The sequence below is a fragment of the Mustela erminea genome, chromosome 8 (genome assembly GCF_009829155.1).
Source record: "Mustela erminea isolate mMusErm1 chromosome 8, mMusErm1.Pri, whole genome shotgun sequence".
Lineage (NCBI taxonomy): Eukaryota > Metazoa > Chordata > Mammalia > Carnivora > Mustelidae > Mustela > Mustela erminea.
The window spans coordinates 72,237,535-72,248,765 of NC_045621.1; positions in this window are offsets into that span (position 1 = coordinate 72,237,535).

The following is an 11,231-nucleotide window of genomic DNA, read 5'->3' on the forward strand; positions in this document are numbered from 1 at the left end:
CTGGCTGCTTTTTGTTTGTTCACCATCATTGGGAGCACATATAGGGATGGTATTTTGCAATTTAATAGACTCTCAAACCCTTTGAAGCAAATTGACTTCCCTGTGAGTGAGGAAGATATCTTTCCTATAATATAGACTTGTTGCTACATAAAAAGTAAGTCACTTTCTCACAGCATATGTCAGTATCGTACCATTAGATAGATGATGGTGGATGATGAGATATTCTTATCCCAATACCCCTAAGGAACATAGACATTTCATCAATAATAGGTAGAGATATAAATGCATATAGAAATTCTGACCCTCATAATGACCTCATTTATACCAGTTATGTAAGATTATTGCTGAATATCTGCTGAGGGAATTTGAACTTCAGGAGCAGTGTGGCCAGTGGATAAACTGAGCTCCTGTACAGCAGTATTCAAACTAATCGGTGTATTAATTACAAAACACACCCATAACCTTGGTTCCTTGGCGTGCATACCTCAGTATGCAAACTACTGATACAAAGAGCTGTATATCTCCAAAGCCAGTTTTAACTTGTACAGTTTCCTGCTGATAATAGAAACAATGCTCTGCAGAAACTGCAATGCAGTAAGTGAAGAGAAAAACCCAGTTTAAAGAGTGCTTTTGAATTCTGTGTTGATACTTATATAAATATATATGCATAGGGAAAAAAAGACTGAACATATATGCTCCAAAATCTTAGTCATAATTATTCTTTCTTTAAAAAAATATTTTCTTTATTTATTTGAGAGAGAGTATGGGGGGAGAGGGGAGGGGGAGGAAGAAGCAGGCTCCCAGCTAAGGAGGGAGCCCAATGTTGGGCTCTGTCCCAGGACCCTTGAATCAGGTTGAGCCCCTGGGATCTTGACCTGAGCCAATGGCAGATGCTTACCCAACTGAGCTGCCCAGGCGCCCCAATCACAAATATTCTGATTAGATTACTTATGTTTTTTTTTCCCCCCTCATTTTTGTCTGTCTATATTTTCCTAAATAAATGCCCATTACTTTTATAATAAGCAAAAAAAAGTGGGGGTGGGGTATGGGGTAGAGGAGGAACACTTGCTTTTCTCACGAGCCACTAGGTCCATTTCATTTTCAAATTGAATTTTAACCACAAGCTTTGCAAATCTTTTCATTCTGTATCTACAGAATGGAGCCTGGAGAATTTGTCCACATCTTTAAGTGTGGTTGTGGTAAGGGTCTAAAGATCCTTTACTCTTTCAATCTACTGTTATCTTTGCTAAGTTTCACTCTGAATAGGAGTCCCCACACGAAGATGGAGTTCTGTGAGTACACTGAGGAGAGACTAAGAACCATAACTTCAGAATGATACATAACATTGCCATATTAAAAAAAATAGAGTACAGAAAAACACTTATACATAGAGCTATGTCTGGAAGATCAGTTACCAAACAGTAATAAGCGGTATTGGGTATCAGATAATTTTCATTTTTATTTTGTACTTTTCTGCACTGTTCAAATTTTTACAGTAAACATTTTTAGAATTAGAGAAAAAAATGAAACTGTGTCCATTCTGGACAAACAAAAAGCTGAGTGCAATCATGGAAGAGCAAAGTATCCTCATGGACAGGACTTTCAGGCAAAGTCTTTAACACTCTCAGAGATTGGAATGTGAAAAAAAGAAGTAAGATTTGCCATGGTATTTGTCTTTTGGCGTTTGCTATTTCATAGATTCTCATTTTGGCCTTTGAGTAATAATCAGAATCAGAAAAATCTTTAAAGCTGACCCAAAGGTGGCAAGTACGTTTTACTTTGATTACCAACTCTACAATGCTTTGTTGAGAATTCAGAAGCAGCTTCCCAGTTTGGTAGAAAAATTTCAGTGGTTGATTAATAATGTCTGCCCTGGGGGCGCCTGGGTGGCTCAGCGGGTTAAAGCCTCTATCTTTGGCTCAGGTCATGATCCCAGGGTCCTAGAATTGAGCCCGGCATTGGGCTCTCCACTCAGCGGGGAGCCTGCTTCCTCCTCTCTGTCTGCCTGCCTCTCTGCCTATTTGTGATCTCCGTCTGTCAAATAAATAAATAAAAAATCTTCAAAAAAAAAAAAAACAAATAAATAATGTCTGCCCTGGACACAGAATGACAGGAGTAGTAGCACATATTAGGTGTTTTTCCTCCCTGATCTAGCCCAACTTTTACATTTGAGAAAACTGAAGGGTGAAGTGATTACCAATGATCATAGAGCTAGCTATTGTGATCTAGCTAGCTAGCTATTGGCAGAGGCAGGAATGGAATAACATTTCCTGATCTTGCTAGTACATTCTTCTCATGCAACAAATTGCCCAGGACTTTCTTTCTTCCTTCCTTTCTTTCTTTCTTTCTTTCTGAGATTTTATTTCTTTTTCTTTTTTTTTTTAAATTTTAAAAAAGATTTATTTGTTTGCTATATGGAGAGAGAAAGCACAAGCAGGGGGAACAGGAGAGGAAGAAGCAGGCTTCCCACTGAGCAGGGAGCCTGATTTGGTACTTGATCTCAGGACACTGGATTCATGACTTGAGCTGAAGGCAGATGCTTAACCGTCTGAGCCACCCAGGTACCCTTGACTAGGACTTTTGAAGGCAAATTTAATATTGGACCAACCCTAAAGGGTTAGTTGTAAACTTTATTTATATCCTAGCACCTTATTTTTAGAGGAGATTAATAACCTAGTTTCTTAAAGATGATAATTATTTCATATATTTTAAAAAATATTTTCTACAAATCATGGTGACGTGATTAGATCCAGTATTATAAGTCAGAGGGCTACAAAACAATGATGTGAGTTGCTCAAAACTCAAGAAAATTATTTTATGAGGCTGGCCAATTCTAAAGCCAGTCTCAGTCCACTCTAGGTCAGGTCTCTGTAGAGTCCCTTGGCTGTGCTCTATTTACTGAGAGTACTGACAGCAAGACTCCTTGGAGATGACATTTTTCCACGTTCTGTTTAATTAGTTCCCCATAGACAGAATGATAAAATATTTTTCATTAGAGAGAAAACTTGTAAACAAATATGAGAACAGGATTACTACATGTAAGATCCTCAAAGTGAAGGGCAGGAAAAAACTAAATGAACTGTTGGCAACTTCAGCCTCTCTACCTAATGGTAGAGTTTTTGTTTTTGTTTTTCTGTTTTAATGAAAAGGTCTAAGAGCATTGGTATAAAATGTACTGACAAGAATATATACTATTATAATCTTTGCACTTCTTCCAATAAATTAAATTCCTCTGGTTGTGTGCTTCTAAAAAACCTAATATGCAGTAACTTTGCTGCCAGTTTAAAGCTATCTTTCCTGGTAAGGTTTAGGTAACTGTTCATCACGTTTCTTTCTTTTTTTTTCCTTCCTTTTCTTTCCTTTCTTTTCTTTTCTTTTCTTTCTTCTTCTTCTTTTTTTTTTTTTTGGTTGTTGTTTGTCTTTTAAATATTTTGTTTGTTTATTTGTTTATTTGAGAGAGGTAGAGCTAGAGGAGGGACAGAGGGAGAGGGAGAGAGAAAATCTCAAGCAGACTCCATGCTCAGCATGGAACCTGATGCAGGGCTTGAATTCACAACACTCAGATCATGACCTGACAAAAATCAAGAGTCAGATGCTTAATCTGGGCCATTCAGGTGCCCCCATCACATTTCTTTCTCCTCATGAAAGATAAAATATTTCAGTATTCGGGGTTCATAAACTTTAAAAAGTTTGTGATGGTAAATGTATGAATTCACTTGCCTTTTAAAAATTGAGTTTTGGGTGGCTCAGTGGGTTAAAGCCTCTGCCTTCGGCTCAGGTCATGATCCCAGGGTCCTGGATCGAACCCCACATCGGGCTCTCTTCTCAGCAGGGAGCCTGCTTCCCCTCCTCTCTCTCTGCCTGTCTCTCTGCCTACTTGTGATCTCTGTCTGTCAAATAAATAAATAAAAACTTTAAAAAAAATTGAGTTTTGAGGGGCGCCTGGGTGGCTCAGTGGGTCAAAGCCTCTGCCTTCGGCTTGGGTTGTGATCCCAGGGTCCTAGGATTGAGCCCCGCATCAGGGTCCCTGCTCAGTGGGGAGCCTGCTTCCTCCTCTGCTTCCTCCTCTCTCTCTCTCTGCCTGCCTCTCTGCCTACTTGTGATCTCTGTCTGTCAAATAAATAAATAAAATCTTCTAAAAAAAATTGAGTTTTGAGGGGCATCTTGACTTAGTTGGTTAAGTGTCTGACTTCAGCTCAGGTCAAAATCTTGGCGTCCTGGGATCAAGTTTCACATCAGGCTTCCCACTCAGCAGAGGGTCTGCTTGTCCCTCTCCTTCTGTCCCTTCCCCTGCTTGTGCTCTCTCTCAAATAGATATATAAAATCTCAAAATAAAGTAAAATAAGATTGAGTTTTGACTATGGGCTATGCACTTTACATGGATCATTTTATTTAATCCTCTCAGAAAACTAATGACATAGGTATATTATTATTTTTTTTAATTTTATTTTTTTATCTGACAGAGAGAGAGAAAGACCAAGCACAAGTAGGCAGAATGGCAGGCAAAGGGAGAGGGAGAAGAAGGCTCCTTGCAAGGAGCCTGATGTGGGGCCTTATCCCAGGACTCTGGGATCATGACCTGAGCCAAAGGCAGATACTTAACTGACTGAGCCACCCAGGCACCCTGACAGAGGTATATTACCACCTTCTCTAAAAAAGAGGAAACTGAGGCCTGGAGTGCTAGCTATCTTTTATCAATGGCCAAGTAGTAAGTAGCTGAGCAGGTCACTTTGGCACTTAAGTCCTTAAGCATGAAAATTTGCTGCTTCCCTTCGATGTCAAAAAGAAAAAAAAAAAATTGTTAACCAGGGAATTTTAGTAGAACTGTTTTCTGAAATGTTTTGTCAAAAAGTATCTAGGCAATTTAATCATTTAAAAAATAACAGTTGATGGGACTTTCTGTGCTGGGGGGTTGAGGGAAGACCCAGATGAATGAAATATGAATTCTACCCTCAAGGCTCTTAAGGTCCAGTAATGAAACATCAGAATTGCCCACAGCCAGGAAGTGGTGGATGCCACAGAAAGGGGCAGTGGATCTACCCAACCTAATGGCACAGGGTCAGGTTTGTCTCTTCATTTTTATGAAAAATTGACACAATGCTTTCCCCCAAAAAAACAGTTTTAGGGAGTGCCTGGATGATGTAGTCAGTTGATTAACTGACTCTTGGTTTTGGTTTAGGTCATGGTCTCAATGTTGTGAGATTGAGCCCCATGTGTGGATGGAACTCTGTATGGGCATGGAGCCTGCTTAAGATTCTCTTGCTCCCTCTTCCTCTCTTTTTGCCTCTCCCCTGCCCTTTAGCGAAAAGAACAAAGAAATTTTGCTGTTAGATAATCAAAGAGGAATTATGGGAAAAAATAACATTAACTATTGATTTAAATGACATAAAAATTCCAGAAAATAGAAAATAGGCATCTTAATGCAAATTTGAGTTTATAAAAAAAAGAAACCACAAAATACTAAGCTTTTACTTTCTACTGGTATCTCAGAATTTCTTCTATGCACCATGCACTGGTGGACCTACTTACTCATACTTTCTGAACTGAGTTGAGAAGCATCAAATATTACCTGTTTCTTTTACCTCCTTGAGCCCTCTCTCTTTGAAACCCTAATTACCATAAACAGTTTAAACTGAATTAGTTAAAATCATCTATTAACTACCCTGACAAAGTCACTGAAGATTTATTAACAATGATAACAACAAAGACCTAAGCACTGGAAACATAGATATTTTGTGACCATACTTATTCATAAGATAGATTTGTGACAATTCATAAGATAAGATTTGTGACAATACTTATTCATAAGTTTTTGTGTATACTATAGACTTTGCCATAAAGGAACATTATGGAGACATTTCTTACTAAGGTTGGTCTGTTTTAGTCTTCTAGGGAAGTAAGTACTGTATTGTCAGCAGGAAATATGTCCTTTCAATTTCAATTGTCAATTCCAGGAGGAAGGTCATATAACACCAGCACTTAATTTCCTCTTTATCAATTCAATTTATTTATTTATTTTTTTGATTTTATTTGTTTGTTTGACAGAGAGAGATCACAAGTAGGCAGAGAGAGAGAGGAGGAAGCAGGCTCTCCATCGGGCAGAGAGCCCGATGCGGGGCTCGATTCCAGGACCCTGGGATCATGACCTGAGCCGAAGGCAGAGGCTTTAACCCCCTGAGCCACCCAGGCGCCCCATATCAATTCAGTTTAATACAAAATCATCGTACTTACTTTGTGAAGTGTCCCATGTGAGACTTGACTTTATTGAGCACCTACTGTATAAGAGCCTTTACTTCCAAACCTTTTGTCAGTCATTACTAATCCTCACAACAACCATTTTACAAGTGATAAAGCTTAGTTCAATCTGATATAGTAACTTGGCTAAGGTCACACAACTCCATTCAGTAAATTGGCCAAGCTTCCACAGCAGAGTTCATGTGAAATCCTAGGTTTAGCTCATTCCAAAACCTTTGCTTTTTCACTAGGCCAACCTAGGTTCCAAAATAACACCCAATTCTTATTTACAGTAATTTATTCACAATAAATCAAGTATTTGTGAATAATTTAACAACATACAGACTATAATCTATACCATAATTTTTGCCATGGACATCATTTAAGTGTATGATATATTTTGAAGGGCACAGCATAATTTCTTGCTGTTGGGATATAATAAAGCTATATATATGCTGTAGTATAATTTTTATGTTGAAATTACATTTAAGATTTCCACATTTTTGTCTTTCTTTCTTTTTTTTTTTTTAAAGATTTTATTTATTTATTTGACAGAGAGAGAACACAAGTAGGCAGAGAGGCAGGCAGAGAGAGAGGAGGAAGCAGGCTCCCTGCTGAGCAGAGAGCCCGATGCGGGACTCGATCCCAGGACCCTGAGATCATGACCTGAGCCGAAGGCAGCGGCTTAACCCACTGAGCCACCCAGGTTCCCTTGTCTTTCTTTTTTGATTGCTGCTTACCAACCCTCTCCTAATGATCCAAATGTGTAGCTACATTAAAAAAAAAAAAAAAGAAGAAGAAGAAGAAAGAAAGAAATTACAAGAGCCCCTAGAAACCTGTATGTGATTGCTAGTGGCTCATAGGTGAATTTGAAGAATATCACTTTAAGGAACACAGTTCAGATTTTATGGTCTGATTCCAAGGTCCAAGGTCTTTAAAACCAACCTACAATCAGTGGCAAATTCAATCACAAGACTCTACCTAAATTATCTTTTACTATAGATCACCTTCATGATCTATGCAAAATCCAGTGATCTTTGCAAAAATCCAAACCCTACTCTGAGTAAGCTGTGCATCAATAATTCACTGTAAAGTGATTGTCTTGCTCCTTGGAAGGCTTAAAAGCAGAGGAGCTTGTGTGTTAGGAGAAGAGTCACACCAATGTGGCTAAAAAAAGAAAAATCAGGTACCTTTTTAAAAACATAATAATGGGGCGCCTGGGTGGCTCAATGGGTTAAGCCGCTGCCTTCAGCTCAGGTTATGATCTCAGGGTCCTGGAATGGAGTCCCACATCAGGCTCTCTGCTCAGCAGGGAGCCTGCTTCCCTCTCTTTCTCTCTACCTGCATCTCTGCCTACTTGTCATCTCTGTCAAATAAATAAATAAAATCTTTTAAAAAATAATAATAATATAACATAATAATATTATAGTAACTTAAAAAATTATAGTAAGTCTTGATATGGCTATTCAAAAGAGCAACGCAGTTCGATTGAACAAAAGATAAGGTTATAAGAAGGTTTGAGGATAAGGGTGCCTGGGTGGCTCACTTGGTTAAGCGGCTGCCTTCGGCTCGGGTTATGATTCCAGGGTCCTGGGATCGAGCCCAGCATCTCCGCTCAGCAGAGAGCCTGCTTCTCTCTCCCTCTCCCTGCCGCTCTGCTTACTTATTCTCTCTCTCTCTCTGTCAAATAAATAAATAAAATATTAAAAAAAAAAGAAGGTTTGAGGATAAAAAGGTAAAGGACTATAATGTTGGAAAAAACCACTAACTTCATTTATACATTGGTCATTTTAATGCAGAGTATTGTAATGACCAAAACGCATAGTTATCCAGTGTCATTTCATGGTCTTCTTGAACTGACATTAAGCTGCTCAGAAATACATTGTTTACAGTTACAGTGTGCTTTTCTCTAAGAAATTCTCTGTGAAGCAGCGGAATATTTAATAATCAAAATGACAATGACAATCATGTACTCTTAAATATTAATACTAATTACAATTTGTAAAGCTTACATTTTGATGCATCCTGCTGGGTACTATGGTAAGAAAGAATACAAGCACTATTGACAGATCTCAGTTCATTTACTTCCTAGCTGTGTGATGCAGGGAAAGCTGATTAATCTCACCCACATCAGTTTCCACATTTGTGAAACAAAAGTTTTGTGAAGCTGTTATAATGTATATAAAGTTATTTGCAAAGATGAAGAGCAACTAGATCCTCTGAAATGATAATCCAAAACCAAAAAGTTACTATGTGAAAACCTTGGAGTAACACTAGGCAATTGCCATTCCTTTAGATTTAGTTATTTTCATAAATGCTCAATGTTTGGCATAATCAAAAGAAGTACTGGTCTGAACTCGAGACCTAGAGATACCTCAAAATAAAAATAAAGGCGTTAGTTCAGGCAAGATTCGCAAGAGCCAGAAACTGTGTTACACATCATCTTATCCTACTGCTTTTTGCTTTGATAACATGGGCGCACTAGATAAGTATTTGTTAAAAGAATGAGTGATTGTGTGAGTAGACTTGTTGATTTCTAAAGTTTCTTCCAACAGCAACACACCACTTTTATAAGAAGAGAGGAAAGAGAGTGTACTGTATCAACATAGGTTTGTTGTGTTGTAATAAGGCGCATGTATTAAAAATATCAACTACTGGTTTGGCTAGACACTCTGATATTGACTTTAAAATGGGGAGGCTCTATATGTTTTTTTCATAGCTACTTATAACATTCATTTACTACTCACCAAGGAATTTTCTGAGTCAAAGAACATGATCTTGAGGGAATCTTGGTAACATGATATTTGCTTCATTACACCAGTGGAATGTCAGATTCCAGTGAGAAAAGATTTTTTAATAATTTTTAATAACAGCAGTGGAAAATCAGGAATAATTTTTAGTGTTCTTTGCAACTCTTTTATGTTTGTAATTTAGAAGCCTTTGCTGGCTGAATTCTGTGCTTTCATTGCCAAGACTTTTCAGACTACATAAACATTTTCATTTGCTGAAATGTTAATGTCTTGATTTCACATCCACATAATACTTAGCCCACTAGAGCTAATGGCCTCTACCATTCACTTTTACATGGTTACCTAATTCAGAATTATTCTAGTTCTAATTTTACATATGCCCGAACTTACATAGGACTGAATGTGCTATGTAAGCCCCGCAGCTCATGGTAAGTGTGCAGAAGGAGGCCAATATTTATTTCCACTACTCATCTCTGGTCTAAGTGGATTTGGCAGTGCCATGACAACATTTCAGAGCCTCAGAAAATAGTGTTTTCCTTGCCTAATACATGATTTTTAAAAAAGTATCCTATCTCCTTCTCACTGACTCAGTCTCTTAAGGTCAATAGCCATCTGTTGACATTGGCCTTCTCTGAGTGGTAGGTTTAGGGGTAGGTGAACATTCAAGTCCTACTTTAGGCATTTCTATAGTGATTTTTTTCAGAAGCACCTTTACAGTATTTAATATTTGCATAAGTAATATATACCTATGGCCCAAATATTTAAAAAATATGAAAGATGAAAATTTCTTTCCCATTCCTGTCTCCCATTCACTAGATCTCTTCCCAATCTACTGTTACAGGTTTCTTGGACTGTTGTTTCAGAGTAGTTTAGGCATACACAAACACAAACTTATATGTATATTTTTTTTTGTTTTTTTTTTTTTCACACAAAAGGCAGTAGATAGTATATACTGCATTTTGGAGATTTTTACATATCAGTACAGCATATTTTTTTATTTTTTGGAAGATTTTATTTATTTATTTATTTATTTGACAGAGAGAGAAATCACAAGTAGGCAGAAATAGGCAGAGAGGCAGGCAGAGAGAGAGGAAGAAGCAGGCTCCCTGCTGAGCTGAGAGCTTGATGCTGGGCTCCATCCCAGGACTGTGGGATCTTGACCTGAGCCAAAGGCGGAGGCTTTAACTCACTGAGCCACCCAGGCACCCCAGTACAGCATATTTTTATGTACATACATATATTTATGTATTTCTGTTCTTTTTATGGCTGAATAATATTATAATATATAGAAGGCATTATGACTTACTTAAGCAATTTCATACTGATAGACACTGGTTTGTTTTCAGTTTTGCTATTACAAGTATTGCTACCATGACTAACTTTGTACCTAGGCCATTTTATGTATCAAATATATTCATTTGATGTATTTGATTACAAGGAATTATTGGGTTAAAGGATATGTACATTTGTTAGATTGATGCATTTTGCTAAATTCCCCTCCATGGAATTGTATCAATTTACAATCCCACAAAAATAATGTAACTTTTAGGTGTTTGAAAATCTGATATGTAAAAAATGATATATCAACAGAGCTTTAATTTGCATTTCTCTTATGAGTGAAGATGAATATCTCTTCACATATTTATGAATTTTTCTTTGAGGTGTGACTGTTATTTATAATAAGAAATATGTGTTTGGTCTCCATAAGTTTCTAGCAGAGCTCCTAAAACTCTTAGAATTTCCTAAGTGATGAGCCACAATAAAGATATGTTAATGAGGTGACTTTTGGACGGCACCTAAGGATGGGGGCTAGTCGCCAAGGGAGCCAATCTTTGATTAGAGGCTTGGAACTTTCAGTCACACCTCTCTAACCTCCTGGGATGGGAGAGGAAGTGGTCATTCACCAATGACCAATGATCTAATTAATCATGCCCATGTAATGAAGACCCCATTAAAAACAACAACAACAACAACAAAAACAAGGGCACCTGGGTGGCTCAGTGGGTTAAAGCCTCTGCATTCAGCTCAGGTCATGATCCCAGGGTCCTGGGATGGAGCCCCGCATCAGGCTTTCTGCTCAGCAGGGAGTCTGCTTCTCCTTCTCTCTCTGCCTGCTGCTCTGCCTACTTGTGATCTCTATCAAATAAATAAATAAAATTCTTAAAACAAACAAACAAACAAACAAACTTTAAAGGCTCAGAGAGATTCTGGGTTGGTGAACATGTGGAGATTCTGGGAGAGTGGAGC